This window comes from Ricinus communis, chromosome 6, assembly GCF_019578655.1.
Source record: "Ricinus communis isolate WT05 ecotype wild-type chromosome 6, ASM1957865v1, whole genome shotgun sequence".
NCBI lineage: Eukaryota > Viridiplantae > Streptophyta > Magnoliopsida > Malpighiales > Euphorbiaceae > Ricinus > Ricinus communis.
Window position 1 is genome coordinate 5523498 of NC_063261.1, and position 23650 is coordinate 5547147.

The following is a 23650-nucleotide window of genomic DNA, read 5'->3' on the forward strand; positions in this document are numbered from 1 at the left end:
CACTCTTGTCCTTGATGGTAGGTGCTCCTTGGCTGATTTTTCTTATACTTTAAAGTTAAAACTTCCTCTCATCATGCAAGCTTATCAAATACCTAAAAAGAAACTGAAAACAAACTTTAACAAACAAATTAAACTTAATTTAAGGTGAAACCGGGGTAAAACAAGATTCAAAAGTAAGTGCTTCTAGCACTTGTCAAATTCTCCACACTTGAGCAATTCCTTGTCGTCAAGCAAATTGAATAAAATCAAAAACAAAGAAATGACAAACTCCTTCTTTAACAAACAGATATCAAAGCTAATCATTCATATTATCACAATCTAGAATCGTTTAGGCAATAATCGATCCATAAACAAAATGCCAATGTCTAGGGCAATCTCATAATAGGAAGCAATGAAAATTAAAACCTTGAAATCTAAAGTTAGGAAAATGAGCATTTCTTCCAATTAACCCAAAATCTCGAAGAAAATAGAGATAAAGATTTTCCTCTTAAGCTTAAAACAAATTCTCATGAAACGCGATTACTTATGTCTCGCTTTCTTTAAAGATCCACGCATATTCAAAATTTTCATTCTGGCCTTTTGACGCGAGTGTAGACATTGGTGATGCTAACCCCCGGTTACTCAATTAGAGTCATAAGTCCGAAACTACTCATATTGGGTTTCCTTTAACTTATTCTTTTCATTATGAACCCTTTTGAGAATAGAAGAATAGAGCAAAAGATTCTTAGAATCGTTTTTGTTGTTTATTTTTTACATTTCAAGAGAATAAGAAAGTACAAAAGGGTATTGGATGTGTCTATTCGACAAAATTAAGAGAAATTTGCAAACTTAATACTCACAAACATAACTAAAGTTTTAAGATATAAAATAATGCAACACTATGAATCAAAAACCTTAGCATGGAAACCGAGCTTAATTCACAATTCAAAGCCAAATCAACTAAATCACAATTTAATAAATAATTAACTGCATTCATTATTTTGAACCTATAAATCTGAGAGAAAGAAAATCATAGCAAATAATTAATTAAATTTAATAAGCTATACGAAATCAATCACAACTAAGCAGAAGACAATAAAACCCTTCCCCCACACTTATCGGACACATTATCCTTAATGTGTCTATAAAATTGAAATAAATAATAGGAAAGGAATTGCTTCGCTGGTTTGAAATAGATTCCCGAATTCCGAGTCTAAAACTTCTAGGTACCTGTTCTGTCAACACATGCTAAACACAATGACAAACAAAAGGATAATAGGACAACATAGTAACACACTAGAGTTGGCAACCAAAATGATTGTGAAATTAACTACAACAAAAGACTTTAAATAAGTAATTGAAATTGTGCAAAAATTAAAATTATTCTAATGCAAAACACCATCAAAATCAAAAACCAAAGCCAAAACAAAAAAATAACAAGTAAATTGTTCAAAACATGTAATGAAGAAAAACAAATTTGGAATTTAGCTCTGCCATGCCATCATCTCGTCGTCGTCATCGTCATCCTCCTCGCTATTGTCAGAATCAATATCATGAACCGCCCCGTCATCTAGTTGCACTTGATATGGTTGATAAAAACTCGATGGAGGTTGCGACGGAGTACATCTTGCGACTGCCAGTAGTACACCATTGAGTTTTGGAGCTAGTCCATGTTCATTTATTGACGGTGCATCATTTTCTGCTGATTCCAAAGCATCCCCATCATTTGCACTTGATTATTGAGCAGCTGATGTGCGTAAAATACACACATCTAAATGGGGTTTTTAAGATCGATTTTATGGATATTTGGATGTGAATTGGTACCAACACTCACCCTATGTGTATGTTTGTGTGCATTAGGTCCAAAAAAGTCAAAGAATGAAAAAGGAAAGAATTGGAGCATAATTGGACGTCAAAGCTGCCGAAACGAGCTAAGTACGAGCATGAGGAAGCTGAACATGGCCGTATTGGTCTCAACACTGGCCGTGTTCTCAACACGGTCACAACACAGGCCGTGTTACCAATACGGGAACCAACACGGCCGTGTTGGATATCAAAGAAGAAGTAGATCTTATGGAGCACGGCCACAGAGAGTAACATGGCCAGGAACACCAGCCCATGTCCTTAACACGGCCAGGGACATAGCCGTGTTGGAGGCGACAGGGGGTATTAATTAAAAGAACGAAGAGAGGAAAAAAAAGAGGAGGCGGCTAGGGTTAGAACGTCCCAAACCCTAATTTTTCTCTCCCTAAGGGTTTTCTGAGCTGAAACCAAGGGAAAAGGAGACTTGGATCAAGGTTTCAATAAGATTCCCTTGAGGATCGAAGATTGGGCGAGGTTCGTTGATTGATTTTCAAATCGAGCAAGAGGAATAAGAATCGATTCAATTGGAGCAAAAGGACTTGGGGCTGTTTACTCTCATCCAAGGGTGTAATCGGGTTTTCTCTACCTTTGCTTATTGTTGTAATTGAATTCTTGTGTATTTTGAGAATGAACATGATTAGCTAGATTGATTAAATCCATTGGGATTTCTTTACTATGTTGGCTTGATATTATATTGTTGGATTGTTTGAGTTGGTTTTGTATTCTTCTTATTTTCAATATTAATAAGATAATGCATTATTCATGAGACGTTGTGAATTGTGATGTTTAGATTGCTTTATGAGATTGAGAAATCCGTTTGGCAATTAGAATTTTGAATAGCAAGAACTGGTTAATAATCGCTTAGAGATAAGGATAATTAACTAGCCGGATTAAGAATTAACAAAGCTTAATAGAGGCGGATTAAAACTTAATGCTAATTTAAGAATCAATCGTTAGGAAGAGATTCCAACTTTAGGTTATTAGGTTTAGGAATTCGGTTATCTCGAGAGAGAAACCGAATTTGGTTAAGAATTCATCCACGGGTAGCATAATTAGACTCACCGATCCTTTATCATTTGTTTGATTGCCAACTAGTTTAGATTCCCTTTGGGTTTGTCTTCTTATCTTGATTATTTCGTTTATCAATTACTCTTGCATCTCCCTTAGTACTTAGGTTGTAGCTATTAGTTAGTTTATAAATTATTTATTGCTAATTTTAGGTTAATATAACAAAGAACAAATGAGTAACTCTGGGCTTTCACTTTCCCGAGGAATACGACCTTGATACTCGCTATTAGTGCTAGACTGCATCAATAGGTACACTGCCTTAGATTGTAGCTGACACGAGTAGCATGCATCAATAGCTTATTGTCTTTGCATTCAAGTACATGCAATTACATCTCCAATCAGCAAATTTGCTGCTCAAATTCTGTCGGCTTCCAATCCTTATTTGTTCGCACAAAGTTGTAGGCCATCTAATCTTTATAAAGCTCACCACTAGAAGGCGGGGGATGGAAAGAAGAGGACGATAGCCTATCAGCTTGGGAAGTGGCTGACATACCTAGAGTATTGGTAGTGAATGCTGATGGCTCAGTTGGCAAGTTAAAATTGAAATCATCCTGAGCTGTAGGTATGTTAGGTAGAATGTGTTTGTCCTTGTTCATATGCTGCAAGGTTTCAAGACCCATCAACTTTGGCAATCCATCTAGTGTCATTGCAGAAACTCCATCAAAAACCCGCAAATTCTTAGCTAACCTGGTGATGTACATTCCACCATATAAACACCCTTGTCTAATTTCTTAGCTTTCTCTAGCAAATACACTAACAAACATAAAGCCACATTGCACCAAACACCCTCCTCTAAACACATAATGTAAAACAAGTCTTGTTGAGTGCAATGACCCCCACTTTCCCCCTCTACCCGTAGTTTAGTGGTAGTCAATAAAAAGTGCATAAAACGTAGGGGAAAAGGATTAAAAGCGGAAGCCTTAGATTTAGAGGTCAAATACCTAGGTGCATTCGACGCCAATTTGGCCTAAACCCCTACAAGAGTGCAATTGCCGAAGAATTTGAAAGGCGCATGCTTATACTCTTTGAATGCCACTTCTTCCTTGGTGTAGATGCCTATTGCAATCGCAAATTCATTCACTGACATATCAAAATATTTCTCACCCAATTAGAATTTAATCGTCTTACCCGTACGATCAATCTTTAGGCGTACTTCAAAGCAAAGCATGCACAAGAGTTTGTGAGTGATCTCTCTAAATGCTGGTTCTGAAATCTCAAAGAACTTTTTCCACCCCGGTTGGTTGACCTATCCTCTAAGTTCCTCCACATACATAATAGGCCTCATGAAATCACAATCAAAGTGACGGGTTGGGCAAAATCTTTTGTTGGCCAGATTCTCAAACCTTGCTTGTGAGATGTGGTTTTCTGTCAAAAAAAAATAAGGGGGCAACCAGAGGAGGGATTTTTGACGAAAAAATCCCACTCCTATGATGTTTGGTTAGGATTTAGGTGGGAGTTCGCTTCTTAGAGGCATTCTTCTTTAGTGCCATTGATAAGAGGAAGAAAACAGAAAGAAGAAGAATGAAAGCAATAGAGAAGAGAGAAAAAGAATGTGGGAAGAAAGGGAAATAATGTGTGTAAGCAGAGAAGTGAGAAGGGGTGAGAAGAAGTTATGAGATATTAGAGAGAGTAGTAAGGGCTAGGGTTTTATGAAGAATGGGAGCGAGGAATTGTGAGATGGTTTAAATAGCATGTGGTTTTCAATTCCACACGAGAAGGTCTGATATGCATAGTTTTACACATATTTGCTTGTATATTATTGTGTATTTTCTTGGCAATTATTGTGTTTTTATTCTAAGATCTCCCGTGTTTTGTGTCCTTCTGTGTTCCAGGAGATGTTATAAGTCCATCATCACTGTTTGAGCAATTCTATATCAATTCTGGGCGAAAAGGGACGTAATCAGAGGCACTTGATTTTGGGTTGACTTTTGGAAAGTCAACACGGCTCGTGTTGGAGCCCTGTAGAAATTCCAGGCCATGTCGGTTATGCACTTTGAAGCAGCTCATTTTCTGAGGGTACCACGCCCTAGAGCACGGCCCATGTTGGCCAACACTGGCAAGAACACGACCATGGTCGAATTAGTTCATTCTTCCAACTAGAGTCTAACACGACCCAGACATGGTCCATGTTGAAGGACACGGGCTGGAACACACCCGTATTTATGGGATGAATAAAAGGAACGAGCTAAAAAAAGAAAGGGGGAGTTGCGGATCGACAATTTTGACTTTTGATCTTCCATTGTAATTTTGCTAGACGTGTTGTCAGGCATTTCAGGGGGCTTCCAGGAAATGGATTCCAACTTGGAAGTCAGATCTGTGATCTAGGTTTTGGATTGAAGATTGAGGAGGAGTTTTGGAGCAAATCAAGGGGCAATTTTGGAGATCAACTGCAGCATAGATCTAGGCTTTAAGTTGTTCATCCAATTCTAGGTGATGTGCATAGTTTTACACATATTTGCTTGCATATTATTGCGTATGTTCTTAGCAATTATTGTGCTTTTATTCCCAGATCACCCATGTTTTGTCTTGTTTTGCATTTCATGAGCATTTATAGGATCGTCATCGGTGTTTAAGCAATTATAGATAATACATGTGGAAATAGACGAGAATTCATCAAGATCGGACAAGAGCTCGCGTTGCACACATTCAGCATGGCCTGAGTCAAGGCCGTGCTGACCATCACGGCCTGGACTCTAGCCGTGACCAACCATCGAAACTTGGTCTTCAAAATAATGGTTTGGGCATGATTTCTGAGGCCACCACAGCCTCCACCACGGGCCGTGGTGTCCAAAGACCGGTGGAACTACCGTGTGAAACCCTAACAGTGAGATTCACGCTTTAGCGGCCAAAGACGGTTGGACTCCGACCGTGCTTGACCACGGCCGTGCTGAATTAAATATATAAGGAAAACGTATTTTTTAGGGTAAAGAAAGAGGGGGAAGGAGTGACATAGAGCCCTGGCGGCTGGTTCAGTTTTTGCACAGTATTGAGTGCGAGAGAGAGTTGCAGGGAGGAAGAATTCTGAAATCTCAAGGTTCCGAGTGCAAAACAGTAGTGGAGCAATTCAAGAGGCAATTTGGGAGATTAATCAAAGTGTAGATCCAGATTTGGAGTTGTTCATCCAATTCGAGAGAAAAGGGTGTACATGTTTTATTTTCATTATTCTTTCATTATAATTGATTTCCTAGATTGTTTTAAACATGAACATGTTTAGCTAGACTGATTAAATCCATTGGGATTTCTTTACTATGTTGGCTTAATATTATATTGTTGGATTATTTGAGTTGGTTTTGTATTCTTCTTGCTTTCAGTATTAATAAGATAGCATTATTCATGAGACGTTGTGAATTGTGGTGTTTAGATTGCTTTGTGTAATTGAGAAGTCCATTTGGCAATTGGAATTTTGAATAGCAAGAACTAGTTAATAATCCCTTAGAGATAAGAATAATTAACTAGCCGGATTAAGAATTAACAAAGCTTAATAGAGGCGGATTAAAGCTTAATGCTAATTTAAGAATCAATCGTTAGGAAGAGATTCCAACTTTAGGTTATTAGGTTTAGGAATTCGGTTATCTCGAGAGAGAAATCGAATTCAGTTAAGAATTCGTCCACGGGTAGCATAATTGGATTCATCAATCCTTTATCTTTTGTTTGATCACCAACTAGTTTAGATTCCCTTTGGGTTTGCTTTCTTGTCTTGGTTATTTCATTTATCCATTCATTCCTGCATCTCCCTTAGAACTTAGCTTGTAGCTATTAGTTAGTTTAGAAATTATTCATCATTCATCTTAGGTTAATGTAATAAAGAACAAAGAAGTAACTCTGGGCTTTCACTTTCCCGAGGAATATGACCTTGATACTCGCCATTAGTGCTAGATTGCATCGATAGGTACACTACCTTAGATTGTAGCTAACACAAGTAGAACACATCAAGTTTTTGGCGCCGTTGCCGGGGAATGTTTGAAAACTAGAGTGAAATTTGCTATTTGTTACTTTAGCCATTTTTTTTCTCTTATTATTTTATGATTTTTATTTTTATTTGTGAATTTATTTTATTTTATTTGTATATATTTATTTAGTTATGTTTATGATTCAGATAGTGGATGATAAGGAGGTTCAATGCTGAACTCTTTGTCTGACACGTTGGAAAATGGGATCAGGAACCAAGAGAGTGCTAAAAATTGGGATACCCGTCATCTTTAGAAGCTCGAGTGGAATCGTTTTACAGGGCTACCGATCGACTCTCCACTCTTATCCTTTCATCTCAAGTTTTTTTGTGAATTTTGTTGTGGTTTACATTTGAGTAATGATTGTCCATTGTATAGTGATGTTGCTCATTGTTCTTATATCTATGAACAGGTGAATTATACAGGAAGTTGGCCAAATGACTCGTATGGAAGCACCTACAATCAAGAGTGGAGCACTCATTCACCCTTTGGATGGAGCTTAGATGACCCAAAACCACCGAATCTCGAAGAACCACATCAAGAAATTTAATCTTGCACCTTCAACTCAAGATGAAGAGTTAGTGTCGGAGGAGCTGATGATGAGGTTCATTACAAGTCTTGATGATATATTCCAATAAACAGAGAGGGTACTTGAAAGTCAACAAGCCTCCATTAAGAACATAGAGCATAAAGTAGGCTTAATCTTCAAGTTACTAGCTGAAGAGCAATTCAGAACTCCATCAAACGCTACTGAATCCGAGGAACACTTGAGAGCCGTCACTTTGCGTTTAGGTGACAATTTTTCTGGTTTATCTACTATGTTTGACGATGATGCTTCTGTGTAGGATGATTTCTTGAACATGGAGATGGAACCAGAAAAGGAAGAGGCGAACATGATTCCTTTGAAAGACTATCAACAAGAACGTACAATTGATGATGCTGAGTTGCAGTTAGAGGAATTTTTGGTGGATTTTCCACAAGTCCCTTCGATGAGGGAAGATGAGCATGAGTTATCCAATGAAGAAGTCTTGGAGGAGCTCGAGTTTCTTCTAGCAAGTGAACTAAGCCAAGGACTAGAGAAAACCATCGACGTTCCTGAAGAAATTGCCCAACCATCGATCCTTCCAATTGGTGAAACTTCAGCTTTCAAATTGGAAGAGCCCCTAGAGCATCATGACTACGTGCAATTATACGAGGAGTGAGTTTTGCCCATCATACTGGCAGCTTGCTTGATAGTCGGGAAGAGGAAATTGACGATGATAATGTCATATGCATGTGTTTCTTAAGTAATGATTCAATTAATGATGTTGTGAACCAATTACACGTAATACCACACCTCAAAGTGAGATTTTGAGCATGTTGAGCATTCATTATACTTATGCTCTTTATATTTCTTGTTTGAGTGTGCATTATACTTGACTTTGCTTCTAGAACTTGCTTTAGAATGCGTGTTGAAGTTACATGAATATTGTGAATACCATGAGATGATTTGGGCGATTTAGGATGCACCACATTTGACCAAAAGCCTATCACCTTATGTTTCCATTAGTTAGCCAGTTTTGAGCCTTAACCTTTTCTTCATAATCTATACCTATACACTTCAATTATACCATTCTTTACATTTATCTTTCCTTTACCCTTATGCTGGAATTTCTTTCTGTGATTTGTTCAACTTTATGTGGGATTAAAATGCCAGTTGCTATATTGGTAAATTCACTAAATCTTTTTGATATTTTAAATGCTCCCTTTGATCCAATTTGTATTTGTTATTCTTTATGTTTATTCGAGTTGTATGCAGCGGTTGCTAATAAGCTGCTAGTTCATTATTTAAAAAAAAAGAAAAAAAGGAAAAAGAAAAAAGAAAAAAAAGAAGAAGAAGAAGAAAAAAAAATATATAATAAACAAAATTCTTTAATTATTTATCTCTTTATCGGATTTAGAGCATTTGCGAGCGTTATTCTATGAAGTAGGGATCTTAGTGAATAATTCTTTTTGTATTTTAGGCATTTAATCCTTTGAGCATATATTGTTGTTTATCGCAAGAATTCCAGCATTTTCACACTTCTGTCCAAATCTCCGTACCTTTACCTTAGCCCCATTATAACCTTGGTAAAAACCCTTTGATTTTTCTATTTACTTGTTCACAGTAGCGAAGATATGATTTATGAGCAAGCTTATGGTGAGCGGTCTTGTGCATTTGTTTTGAGGGATTTCTTATTCACCTAATATACACTTTGAGCGACTTGAGTGATCCCAGTGAGGCACTGGTTCGTGATGTTTGTATTGAGTTATCATTTAAGTTATTCATGCATTAATATTATTTCCATTCTCTATTAATGAATTGCAATTTGGTTTATGATTGAGTATCCTTTGAGATGTGTCGGATACTATCTGTTGTGGACTAGGGGCATAAATTGTAAGGAATTGCTAACTGCAGTTTTATGAGGTGAGTTGTTAATTACTTGAGGACAAGCAATAGCTTAAGTCTGGGGTAATTTGATGTGCATAGTTTTACACATATTTGCTTGCATATTATTACGTATGTTCTTAGCAATTATTGTGCTTTTATTCCCAGATCACCCGTGTTTTGTCTTCTTTTGCATTTCAGGAGTATTTATAGGACCGTCATTGGTGTTTAAGCAATTATAGATCAATACGTGTGGAAATAGACGAGAATTCATCAAGATCAGATAAGAGCTTGTGTTGCACACATTGAGCACGACCTGACTCAAGGCCGTGGTGGCCAGCACTGGCAGTGGCACGGCCGTGGTGAAACCCTAGTTGTGTGAGATTCACAGTTTTAGCAGTTTCAGCACGGCCTGGACTCCGGCCGTGCTGAATTAAATATATAAGGAAAACGTATCTTTTAGGGTAAAGAAAGAGGGGGAATGAGTGACATAGAGCCTCAGCTGGTTCGGTTGCAGATGATTGAGAGAGAGAGTCATAGGAGGAAGAATCCCGGAATCGCAAGGTTCCGAGTGCAAAATAGTAGCGGTGCAATTCAAGAGGCAATTTGGGAGATTAATCAAAGTGTAGATCCAGATTTGGAGCTGTTCATCCAATTCGAGAGAAAAGGGTGTACATGTTTTATTTTCATTATTCTTTCATTGTAATTGATTTCCTAGATTTTTTTAAACATGAACATGTTTAGCTAGATTGATTAAATTCATTGGGATTTCTTTACTATGTTGGCTTAATATTATATTGTTGGATTGTTTGAGTTGGTTTTGTATTCTTCTTGCTTTCAGTATTAATAAGATAGCATTATTCATGAGATGTTGTGAATTGAGGTGTTTATATTGCTTTGTGTGATTGAGAAGTCCATTTGGCAATTGGAATTTTGAATAGCAAGATCTGGTTAATAATCACTTAGAGATAAGGATAATTAACTAGCCGGATTAAGAATTAACAAAGCTTAATACAGGCGGATTAAAGCTTAATGCTAATTTAAGAATCAATCGTTAGGAAGAGATTCCAACTTTAGGTTATTAGGTTTAGGAATTCGGTTATCTCGAGAGAGAAATTGAATTCAGTTAAGAATTCTTCCACGGGTAGCATAATTGGATTCATCAATCCTTTATCTTTTGTTTGATCACCAACTAGTTTAGGTTCCCTTTGGGTTTGCTTTCTTGTCTTGGTTATTTCATTTATCCATTCATTCATGCATCTCCCTTAGAACTTAGCTTGTAGCTATTAGTTAGTTTAGAAATTATTCATCATTCATCTTAGGTTAATATAATAAAGAACAAAGAAGTAACTCTGGGCTTTCACTTTCCCGAGGAATACGACCATGATACTCGCCATTAGTGCTAGACTGCATCGATAGGTACACTGCCTTAGATTGTAGCTAACACAAGTAGAACACATCACTAGGAAAAGGGTGTATATGTTTCGATTTCTTTGTTCTTTCACTGTAATTGAATTCCTATTTGCTTTAGACATGAACATGTGTAGCTAGATGGGTTGAACCCATTGGGGTTCCTTACTATGTTGGTTTAGTACTGAATTGTTAGGATTGTTTGAGTTCCTTTATGTATTCTTTTTGCAATTAATAATTAAATCCAATTTTCTTTACATTGAATGTGTTGATTACTGTTCATAGAATTCTTTTAGCAATTGAGAAATTCTAATTGAGTTTGAAAATTTAATTGCAAGATCAGGTTAATTTTCACTTAGAGATAAGGTTAATTAATTTTCCAAATTAAGAATTAACAAAGCTTAATAGAGGCAGATTAAAGCTTAAGGCTAACTTAATTATCAATCGTTAGGAAGAGATTTCAACTTTAGGTTCTTAGATTTTGGAATTCAGTTGTCTTGAGAGAGAAACCAAATTCAATTAAGAATCTGTCCACGGGTAGCATAAGCGGACTCAATAATATGTTACCTTTTGTTTGATTGCCAACTAGTCTAGGTCCCCTTTGGGTTTGCTTTCTTGTCTTGATTGTTCTATTTACTCATTCATTCTCGCATTCCATTTAAAACTTAGCTTTTAGTCATTAGTAAATCTAGAAACCATCCGTCATTAATTTTAGGCTAGATAACAAAGAACGAAGTAGTAACTCTAGGATTTCACTTTCCCGAGGGATAAGATATTTTAATACTTGCCATTGTGCTAGGCTACATAAATAGGTTCATGATGAGCATAGTTTTACACATATTTGCTTGCATATTATTGCGTATGTTCTTAGCAATTATTGTGCTTTTATTCCCAGATCACCCGTGTTTTGTGTTCTTTTGCATTTCAGGAACATTTATAGGACCATCATCGGTGTTTAAGCAATTATAGATTAATACGTGCGGAAACGGATGAGAATTCATCAAGATCGGACAAGAGCCCGCAATGCATACATTGAGCACGGCCTGGACTCTGGCCGTGCTCAACCATTGGCTTTGATTCTTGAAATTGGCACTTTGGGCACGGTTTTTGTAGCCACCACGGCCTTCAGCACGGCCCGTGGTGGATAACACGGGGAACAACACGGCCTGTGGTGGCCAACACGAGGAGAAACACGGCCGTGGTGAAACCCTACCAGTGAGATCCACAGCCAAGACGGCACGGACTTGGTCGACGGCCTTGAACACGGCCGTGCTGAGTTAAATCTATAAGAAAAATGAATTTTTCTTAGAAAGGAGAGAGGGGAAAAAGTGACATAGAGCCCTGGCGGCTGGATCGATTTTTGCACAGTATTGAGTGCAAGAGAGAGTTGCAGGGAGTAAGAATCCGGGAATCGCAAGGTTCCGAGTGCAAAACAGTAATGGAAGCAATTCAAGAGGCAGTTTGGGAGATTAATCAAAGTGTAGATCCAAATTTGGAGCTGTTCATCCAATTCGAGAGAAAAGGGTGTACATGTTTTATTTTCATTATTCTTTCATTGTAATTGATTTCCTAGATTGTTTTAAACATGAACATGTTTAGCTAGACTGATTTAATCCATTGGGATTTCTTTACTATGTTGGCTTGATATTATATTGTTGGATTGTTTGAGTTGGTTTTGTATTCTTCTTGTTTTCAGTATTAATAAGATTATGCATTATTCATGAGACATTGTGAATTGTGATGTTTAGATTGCTTTATGAGATTGAGAAATCCGTTTGGTAATTGGAATTTTGAATAACAAGAACTGGTTAATAATCGTTTAGAGATAAGGATAATTAACTAGCCGGATTAAGAATTAACAAAGCTTAATAGAGGCGGATTAAAGCTTAATGCTAATTTAAGAATCAATCGTTAGGAAGAGATTCCAACTTTAGGTTATTAGGTTTAGGAATTCGGTTATCTCGAGAGAGAAACCGAATTGAGTTAAGAATTCGGCCCACGGGTAGCATAATTAGACTCACCGATCCTTTATCTTTTGTTCGGTTGCCAACTAGTTTAGATTCCCTTTGGGTTTGTCTTCTTGTCTTGATTATTTCATTTATCAATTACTCCTGCATCTCCCTCGGAACTTAGCTTGTAGTTAATAGTTAGTTTAGAAATTATTCATTATCCATTTTAGGTTAATATAACAAAGAACAAAGGAGTAACTCTGGGCTTTCACTTTCCCGAGGAATACGACCTTGATACTCGCCATTAGTGCTAGACTACATCGATAGGTACACTGCCTTAGATTGTAGCTAACACGATTAGCACACATCAGTTCACTGCCCTAGATGTAGTTGTATACATTGTGCAACAAGTTTTTGGCACCGTTGCCAAGGAATCTTGTTTGAAAACTAGAGTGAAATTTGCTATTTGTTACTTTAGTCATTTTTCTTTTTTGTTTTCATTATTGCTTTTTATTTAAATATTCTTCGAATTATTTGTTTTGGTTATTGTTGCCTTATTCAATTCAGGTAGTTTATGACTAGGAGTTCTAATCCTGCACAAGTAGACCCTCTGCCCGAACCAGTGCGATCCTTCATGCAGCTGAGGAAACGATTAGACGTGGAGGATGAGGAGCAGATTGAGATTCTGGTTGATATGCATTGTGTTACACATGTTTATATGCCCAATTACTTCTATCTTTTTGCATAGTTATTTCGTTTTATGCCAGAATCACTTGTGTTTTGGTTCCTTTCATGTTTCAGGTGATCATTGATGGACATTATCAGTATTTCAGGGCGATACGTGCAAATATGTACCAGAATACATCAAAATTGAACAAAAGCTAGCATTTTAAGGTTGAACATGACCTGGACTCTAGCCGTGCTGAACCATTGACCTTCGATCCTCAAATGTGGCCTTTCGGCACAATTTGTGAGGCCACCACGGTCTCCATCACGGCCCATGGTGGCTCAGCACCGGCGAGGGAACGGTCATGGAGCAAAGGAAGAATTTTAGGACTCGGAAGTCTAGCACGGCCTGGACTCCGCCCATACTGACCAGCACGGGCTTGACCATGGCCGTGCTGGGACATTTATATAGGCAAATTCGAGTTCTTTTGTGGGGGTTCGGTTTTCTGACCTTAGATCTCATATACGCGCGCGAGCCACCTCTTTCCAGACTTCGACGTTCGACTTTGGGAGACCATTTCGCATATTGAAGGATAGATTTAAGTGGTTCAAGCATCACATTGAAGATCAAGAGTGGATTTTGAGGCATTCAAGAGGCAATTCGAGGTTCATTATTCAGATTTGAAGATTTAAGACTGTTCATCTGATTTGAAGAAGAATGGTGTACATGTTTCCAATTTTCTCTTCTGCATTTGTTCTTTATTTTGTGTTATTCGTTAGCATGAGTAGCTAGAGCTGTTGAACCCATTGGGGTTCCTTTATTTGTTGGATTGCACTTCATGTTTATGAGATTTTGATTATCAATGCTTGTATTCTTCTTGCTTTCAGTATTAATAAGATATCGCATTATTCATGAGACGTTGTGAATTGTGTTGTTCAGATTGCTTTCTGTAATTAAGAAATTTATTTAGTAGTTGGAAATTTGAATAGCAAGAACTGGTTATGCTCACTTAGAGATAAGGGTAATTAACTAGTCGGATTAAGAATTAACAACTTTTAATAGTAATGGATTAATCTTAAGGCTAACCTAAACTCAATCATTAGGAAGAGATTCCGTCGTTTAGGTTCTTAGGCTTAGGAAGTGTTCTTGAGAGGGAACTCGAATTCATTTAGAATCCGCTCATGGGGTAATCACAATTGGTAATCAATCTAATTTCTACCTTCACTAAATCCAACTAGCTTAGATCCCCCTTGGGTTTGCTTTCTTTCCTTGATTGTTAAACTAAACCTTTGCAGATTGCTTGGCATTTAGCTAATCATTTAGCTTGCACCTAGTAATAGATTAGTAACTTTGTCACTATTATTTAAGGTTACATAATATAAGATGCTAGAGTATTTCTAGGCTCACCCTTTCCTGAGAATATGACCTTGATACTTGCCATTAGTGCTAGTCTGCATCGATAAGTTCACTACCTTAGATTATAGCTGCATAAATAGCTCATCAAGTTTTTGGCGCTGTTGCCGGGGAAATTGGTGTGAACTAGAGTAAATATGTGTTTGTGTTACTCTAGCCATTTTTTTCTGTCTTTTGATTCTTTTTATTTTTAATTCTTCTATTCATTTCTGTGTTCTTTGGTTGCTGCCTCTTAGTTTCAGCTAGTTTATGACCAAGAGCTCTAATCCTACCATTGTAGACCCTCTTGCGGAACCAGAGCGATCCCTCCATCTTTTGAGGAAGCGTATTCAAGAAGAAGAGGAAGCACAAATAGAGATTGAAGCCCCTGCGAATAGACCAGCAAAGAGGAGAGACAACAACAATAACCAGGCTGCGGATGAAAATAGGACAATGTACGAGTTTGCTAGACCTTCTCTTACAGGGACACAGACAAGTATAGTGCGATCACCTATGGCAGCCAATAACTTTGAGATAAAGCCGAACGTGATACAAATGGTCCAGAATAGTATGCAATTTGGGGGATTACCGAATGAGGACCCAAACGATCACAAAGCCAACTTCTTGGAGATCTGTGATACCTTCAAGATAAATAGAACGACTAATGATGCCATTCGGCTGAGGTTGTTTCCTTTTCCTTTGAGGGACCGAGTGAAAAGATGGTTGCAGTCACTCCCAGCCAACACTATTATGACATGGAGTTCTTTGGCTGGAAATTTTTTATATAAGTACTTTCCTCCTGCTAAAATTGCTAAATTGAGAAATGACATATCTTTTTTTGTGAAGTTCGATGACGAGAGTATGTATGATGCCTGGGAGAGGTACAAGGACTTGCTTCGATGTTGCCCGCATCATGGATTACCAGTATGGATGCAGGTTTAGACTTTCTATAGCGGTTTGAACCTCGGTACCAGGCAGATGGTAGATGCTGCAGCAGGTGGGACCCTGGATAGTAAAACGCCGGAGCAGGCACAAAATTTGATAGAGGAGATGGCCATGAACAACTACCAGTGGCAATCCTCTAGGACTCGGCCAGTCAAGCAGGGAGTGGTTAACCAGTTAGATTCTATAGCAGCCTTGGCAGCTCAGGTGGAGCTTCTAGCTAAGAAAATAGACCAACTCCAGATGTCGGTTCATGCAGCACAAATAAGCTACGAGTTCTATGGTGGCACGCAGTACAGTACAAACTGTAATGCGGGAGGTGATGCAACCAAGGATGCATCTAAGTCAACTAAGCATGGATCCACTAGCCTATGGAGGACCAATGACACGAGCAAGGAGTGAGAAGTTCAAGCAAGCCTTAAATTCTTACTTGGAGCATGTTTTGAAGATGGCTAATGATAGTGCTTTTGATGATTTTGATGATGATAACAATGCCTTGAAGATAGTGACATCAATTGCTATTAATGAGTAAAGGGGGCAGAAGCTCAACTTCCATAAGGCGTGACCATGCCTTATAGTATATAAGCTACCTACAAAAAGAGCTTCAAATTTTTCAAGAAAATATTCGTAATGGACTCGTTTTTAGTTAATTTCCTCTATTTTTAGAAGTATTGGATAAAGAGAACTTCCTCCAATGAATTTAGGATTTTAATTAGGGTTAGATTACTTGATAAGCATCATAATACACATGTTTTCATGCCTAATTGTTTACATTTTTATGCATGATTATCCCGTTTTATGCTAGAATCACCTGTCTTTTGTTTCCTTTCTCGTTTCAAGTCATTTTTGAAGAACACCATCAATAATCGAGGGAAATACGTGTGATTACAGACCAAAATCCATCAAATTAGGCGAGGACTAGCACCCCGAGGGTTGAGCACGGCCTGGACTCTGGCCATGCTGAATTGCCAAGAAGCTATCCCCAATTGTGCCATTTCAGCACGGCTTCCGAAGCCACCACAGCCTCTAGCACGGCCTGTGGTGGCTCAGCACCGGCTTGGGCACGGCGTGGAAGGAGTCGACCTGATAGACTCCATAGATTGACGCACGGACTCGGCCGAATCATCACAGCTTGGACTCCGACCATGTTGAATCAACTATATAGGCAATTTTGAGTTCTTTTGGAAAAGACACGAATTTTGGACTCAATTCCAAGACACACACTTAATCAATTGTTTCCTATACCTCAATTGTAGACCTTGAGAGATCAAATTCATCAATTGAAGGAGGGATTTCACTTGTTCCAACATCAAATTGAAGATCAAGACAAACTTTGGGAGCATTCAAGAGGCAACTAGGGTTTGAGATTTTGAATTTGCTAAATTAGGGTTTCTCATTCAACTTGAAAGAGAAGGGTGTACATGCCTTTAATTTTCTTTTCCTTATTTTGTTCCTTAATTGCTTTAACCATGAACATGAGTAGCTAGATCTTTTGAACCCATTGGGGTTCACCTTTGTTGATGGATTATGCTTAATTGTTAGATTTGTAATTGTCATTCTTGCAATCTTCTTGCTATTTAGTAATAAAAGTTTGATTCAGTTAATTTGAGACGTTGAATTAATTGTTTGTGGGTTGTTTCTTGACATTGAGAAATGTTTGTTACAATTGGACATTGAATAGTAAGAACCGGTAGTTAACACTTAGAGATAAGGTTGATTTACTCGCCGGATTAAGAATTAATAACTCTTAATAGTTTTAAATCATGCTTAATGCTAATCTGTAGTAATCTGATAGGAAGAGATTCCATTAGGTTAGTGCAGGTTTAGGAACTCGGTAAGCTCGAGAGAGGAACCGGGTTCAATTCAGGATTTAGGCACGGGTAAGCAAGATCGGGAATCCATAAAATCCATTTTTAGAATTCCATCACTTAGGCCCCCTTTTAGGTTTGTTTCTCTCTTTGCAATTGTTTTCTTTGATTGTTCGTTGTCCTTCATTTACTTATTTGCACTCATAACCATTAGCTGGTAACGTTAGAACTTTCATACCTTATTTCAGACTAGATAACATAGCAAACAGTAGTAACTCTAGGTTCACCCGATCTCCAGGGATACGACCTTGATACTCACTAGTGCTAGGCTGCATCGGTAGGTTCACTGCCTTAGGTGTAGGTTGCATAAATAGACCATCATTACTCTTTATCTTATCCTTATAGGGATAAGATTAGCCATATATTAGGAGTCTTTTAGGGTTTGATTTTGATTCCTTATCTCTTAGTCCTTTTAGGGTTTAGAATCATTTCAAAACTCTATAAATAGAGCTATATATTTCGGCTAAAACAATAAGATCAATATATATTTCTGAATGAAATTTAATTTGAGTTGTTAACTCTTATTCATTAAGGTGCTCCTTATTGAATTTCTTGAGATTAAATTAACTTGTTTGATTTAGTTTCACATCTACATGTTTGATCAATCAATTAACTTTTTATTAGTTTCTTGGGTTGTTTGAACATTCTTCATCTATTTATAACTAAAGGGCTTAGTAGTTCTATTGCTAAGTTTGTTAGTTCCATAATCAATTCAAACTTTCAAGTTAGATTTTGGGGCGACAAATTTGAACTTATTGGTAAGGGTGTTTCCTCTTAAATAAGGAGAGCGTTTATCAGTTTGATTTTCTCACCATTACTTATCTTGGTGTTTGAACGTATCCGGTTCGAGTTCGTATCATTTGGTATCAGAGCCAAACTTGTAAGTTGGTTTACTTTCTTTTCAATTAAGAGTCCGTCTTCTATTTCATCTCAATTTCTGTTCGCATCATTATAAAAAAAAAGGTATACTATTTTCATTGCTGCCCGCATACTAAGGCAGATTTCAAAAAAAGAAAAAAGGAACGGTAAACTAACCCTAACCGTTTATGTTGGGTAGTTCTTGAAGAATTGATTCTTGATTGATTCATTCTACAATTCTTTTTAATTGATTGGAGCTAATCTTCATTCTTGAAATTTTGATTTGGGTAATTTTTTTGTTTTCTCTTAAAAGGCTTTTCTTTTGGGTTAATTGAGTCTTGTTCGATTAGTTGTAAGCTTGTTTTGTTCACACGCTTATAATTCATTTTATTGATTCACGAGTGTTCTATTGAACTTCAGAATTAATAAATGTTAAGAGGTTGTGAAAAACTTGTTCTTGTGATTACTAAAACAATTTTATTTAATTTCTATAAGGAATTCAATTCTTTATGAGTGAAACACGTGAGGGAGTGATCTTTTCTTGTTTTGCCTTTGACTATAAGAAGCCTCCAGAGTATAACACTTGATCACGTCTTTTTCTTTGTTTTCTTTTCTAGTCTTTTGGTTTAACCATGTCATCTGAACAACCAGACTTTGGAAAATTTAGCTTATACATTGAGAGATGTAATAGAACATATGCAAAAATAATTTCAAAAACAAGATGACAAATTAACTAGGTTATTTAATGATATGCCTAAAACGTCTAAAGGGGATGGTTCTGATAATGACCAAGAAAGTGAGTCTAAAGGGTCTAGACATAATCTCCAACCCAAAATTGACACTAATTTGGGTAGCATTAAGATGAAAATACCATCTTTTCATGGTAAAAGTGACCCTAAAGTTTATTTGGAGTGGGAAAAGAAGGTTGAAAGGGTTTTTGAATGTCATAACTATAGTGAGTCTAAAAAGGTTAAACTTGTTGTTGTTGAATTTTGTGATTATGCTGCCATTTGGTGGGATCAATTGGTGAGTGGTCGTAGGCGTTATGGGGAACCTGAAGTTGGTTCATGGGATGAGGTTAAACGCATTATGCGTAAAAGGTTTGTGCCATTGCACTACCAAAGGGTTTTGTACAACAAGTTACAAAATTTAGTACAACGTAGTAAGAGTGTTGAGGAGTATTGGCAATCTATGGAGATAGCTATGATTAGAGCCAATATAGATGAGGATAGGGAAGCCATAATGGCGAGATTTCTTCATGGTTTGAATCGTGATATTGCAAACATAATTAAATTGCAGCATTATATAGAGATGGAGGACATGTTGCACATGGCCGTAAAGGTGGAAAAGCAATTAAAAACCAAGAGCAGAAGTGTTGCCCCTAGCTCAAAATGGAGTAACACATGGAAAGGGAGCAACCAGCCCCGTAACAAGGGTCATGAGGCATCAAAGGACATCAAGCCAACCCCTAAATTTGATGTTAACACTAAGCCAACGACGTAAAATGACCTCAAATCAAAGAAAGTGCAATGTTTCAAGTGTTCGGGGTATGGGCATATATTTTCCCAATGTCCAAACAACCGAACCATGGCAATTCAAAGTGGTGAAATGGTCTTTGAGAGTGATGAAGAATCTGAACCTAGTGAGGAGGATTACCTAGACATGCCTGAGTTGGAGGATTGTGATGATGTACAATTGGGTGAGGTTAGTAATGTACTTGTAACCTTTAGAGCTCTTAATTTACAACCTATTAATGATGATGCTCAAAGGAAAAACATATTCCATACTACATGTAAAGTACAAAACCATGATGCTAATTGTAGTTTAATAATTGATGGGGGTAGTTGTACTAATATAGCAAGTGCTATGATGGTTGATAAACTTAAGCTTCCAACTATTAAGCACCATAAGCCATACACTTTGCAATGGCTCAATGATCAAAATGGAATTAGAGTTACTAAGCAAGTACGGGTTGCATTTAGTATAAAGAAGTATCATGATGAGGTACTATGTGATGGTTGTTCCCATGCATGCATGTCATATGTTGCTAGGTAGACCATGGTTATATGATAGATTTGTAATTCATAATGGTCGAACCAATGCTTATTCTCTTGTAATGGATGGAAAACTGTATGTTTTGGCACCATTAAGTCTTAAAGAAGTTTGTGAATTATAAAAAGTTGTAAAGGACTGAATGGAAGCATATGAGAAAGAAAAAAGAAAGTGTGAGAGTGCACATGAAAAAGAAAAGGTGCACAAGCAAAAGGGGAGTTGTGTGAAAAATAATGAGGGGCGAGAGTAAAGAGTGGTAAAAGGAGAGTTTAGTGAGGGTTTGCACAAGAATGAGAGCAAAAGAACGAGTAAGGTGCAAGAAAAAGGGGAGGCAAGTGAGAGAAAATAAAGTTTTCTAGTTAGAGAGCGAGACATGAGAAAGGCTTTGAGTGAAAATAGGCAAGTACTTGTACTTATGTACAAGGAAACTTTATTTAACACTAATAATCTTAGCTCTTCTCTTCCTAGTGTGTTTGAAAGTGTTTTGCATGAGTATGACGATGTGTTTCCCGAGGAGTTACCTAGTGGGTTGCCACCACTAAGGGGGATAGAGCACCAAATTGACTTTATGCCGGGGTCATCCATTCCAAATAGACCAGCCTATAGAGTCAATCCCGAGGAGACCAAAGAGCTGCAACGCCAAGTTGAGGAACTACTAAGTAAAGGTTATGTTAGGGAAAGTCTTAGCCCATGTGCTGTTCCCATTTTGTTAGTCCTTAAGAAAGATGGGTCTTAGTGTATGTGTGTTGATTGTCGTGCAATTAACAAGATTACCATTAAATATCGTCATCCTATTCCTAGGTTAGATGATATGTTAGATGAATTGCATGGAAGTGTTATCTTTACTAAAATTGATTTGAGAAGTAGCTATCACCAAATTAGAATGAATATAGGTGATGAGTGGAAAACAACATTCAAAACTAAATTTGGTTTGTATGAGTGGTTGGTCATGCCTTTTGGCTTAACTAACGCACCAAGTACTTTTATGAGGCTAATGAACCATGTTTTGCATGCATATATTGGAAAATTTATGGTAGTATACTTTGATTATATTCTGATTTATAGTAAGAGCTTGAGTGAGCATGTTGAATATGTTCGGATGGTGGTGATGGTCTTGCGTGAGAATTCTTTATATGCTAACCTTGCTAAGTGTGATTTTTGCACAAACAAACTTGTGTTTCTTGGTTTTGTTGTTAGTGCAAATGGAATTCAGGTTGATGAAGACAAGGTGAAAGCAGTTAAGGAGTGGCCAACACCAAAGAATGTTAGTGACGTGAGGAGCTTTCATGGGCTTGCAAGCTTCTATAAGAGGTTTGTCAAGGACTTCAGTACCCTTGCCGCACCACTCAATGAGCTTGTAAAGAAGAATGTGAAATTTCATTGGGGAGAACAACAAGAAAAAGCATTTAATATGCTAAAGGATAAACTTACTTCATCTCCCATTCTTTCACTTCTGAATTTTTCCAAAACTTTTGAAATTGATTGTGATGCTTCTGGTGCAGGTATTGGAGCTGTTTTAATGCAAGATGGGAAGCCAATAGCCTATTTTAGTGAAAAGTTGAATGGAGCTAGCTTGAAGTATCCAACTTATGACAAGGAATCATATGCTCTTGTCATGCACTCAATGTTTGGCAGCATTATTTGCTACCTAAGGAGTTTGTGATTCACACAGATCATGAAGCATTGAAGCACTTGAAGGGACAGAACAAGTTGAATAAGTGCCATGCTAAATGGAGTGAATTCATTGAAGCGTTTTCCTATGTCATTAAGTATAAGCAAGGTAAAGAAAATGTAGTTGCCGATGCACTATCTAGAAGGTATGCTTGACTTGCTTATTTAGAAACAAAATTGCTTGGTTTTGAGTATATCAAAGACTTGTATGTTGATGACCACGATTTTGGTTCTATTTTTCATGCTTGTGAACATGGTGCTATTGATAAATTTTATAGACATGATGGATTTTTGTTCAAAGAAAAATGTCTATGCATTCCTATGTGTTCTATGCGTGAATTGCTTGTGAGAGAGTCACATGAAGGTGGTTTGATGGGACACTTTGGTGTTCAAAAGACTTTAGATGTTTTGCAGGATCATTTTTATTAGCCTAAGATGAAATCTGATGTGAATAGATTATGTGCTAACTGTATTGTATGCAAGCAAGCTAAGTCTAAATCACAACCTAATGGGTTGTACATGCCTTTGCCCATACCTAATTTTCCTTGGATTGACATATCTATGGATTTTGTGCTTGGATTACCTGGGTCTAAGCATGGGCATGATAGTATTTTTGTTGTGGTGGATAGGTTTTCAAAGACGTCACACTTTATTGTATGTAGGAAAACCGATGATGCACAACATGTTGTTGAATTGTTCTTTAGAGAAATTGTACATTTACATGGTATCTAGAAGTATTGTTAGTGATAGGGACACCAAGTTTTTGAGCTAATTTTGGAAGACCATATAGGTAAATTGGGAACTAAATTGCTTTTTTCTACTACATGTCATCCCCAAACTGATGGTCAAACCGAGGTAGTGAATAGAACTTTATCACAATTACTTAGGACCATGGTTAAACGAAACTTGAGAACATGGAAAGATTGTTTGTCGCATGTTGAATTTGCATATAATCGTAGTATGCATTCTTCTACTCAATTTTGCCCATTTGAGATTGTTTATTGCTTTATTCCTTTGAGTCCTTTAGATTGGATTGCTTTACCTTTGAGTGAACAAGTGAATTTAGATGGCGCAAAGAAGGCTGAATTTGTGTTGAAGTTGCAGAACAAGTGCGTGCAAACTTGGAAAGACTCAATGAACAAATCACCAAACAACGCAATAAGGGCCGCAAAAGGATGGTATTTGAAGTTGGTGATTGGGTTTGGGTGCACTTCAGGAAGGAAAGGTTTCCCAACCAAAGGAAATCAAAGTTGATGCCATATGGTGATGGTCCATTTGAAGTGATAGATTGCATCAATGATAATGCATACAAAGTTGACTTACCTGGTGAGTATAATATAGTGCTACTTTTAATTTTGCTGATTTGTCTCCTTTTGATTTTGATAAAGGCGTTGATTTGAGGTCGAATCCTTTCAAAGAGGGGGAGAATGATGCAACCAAGGATGCATCTAAGTCAACTAGCATGGATCCACTAGCCTGTAGAGGACTAATGAAATGAGCAAGGAGTAAGAAGTTCAAGCAAGCCTTAAATTCTTACTTAGAGCATGTTTTGAAGATGGCTAATGATGGTGCTTTTG

At 37.4% G+C, this 23650-nt stretch overlaps 1 non-coding gene across 1 annotated transcript; it reads right to left on the minus strand.

Annotated features, from left to right (window-relative positions):
* Positions 1 to 15495: 15495 nt before the first annotated feature.
* LOC112536058 lies at positions 15496 to 15602 on the minus strand. The gene has a single exon (XR_003080128.1). It is a non-coding gene; the product is annotated as a small nucleolar RNA R71 (small nucleolar RNA).
* Positions 15603 to 23650: the final 8048 nt, after the last annotated feature.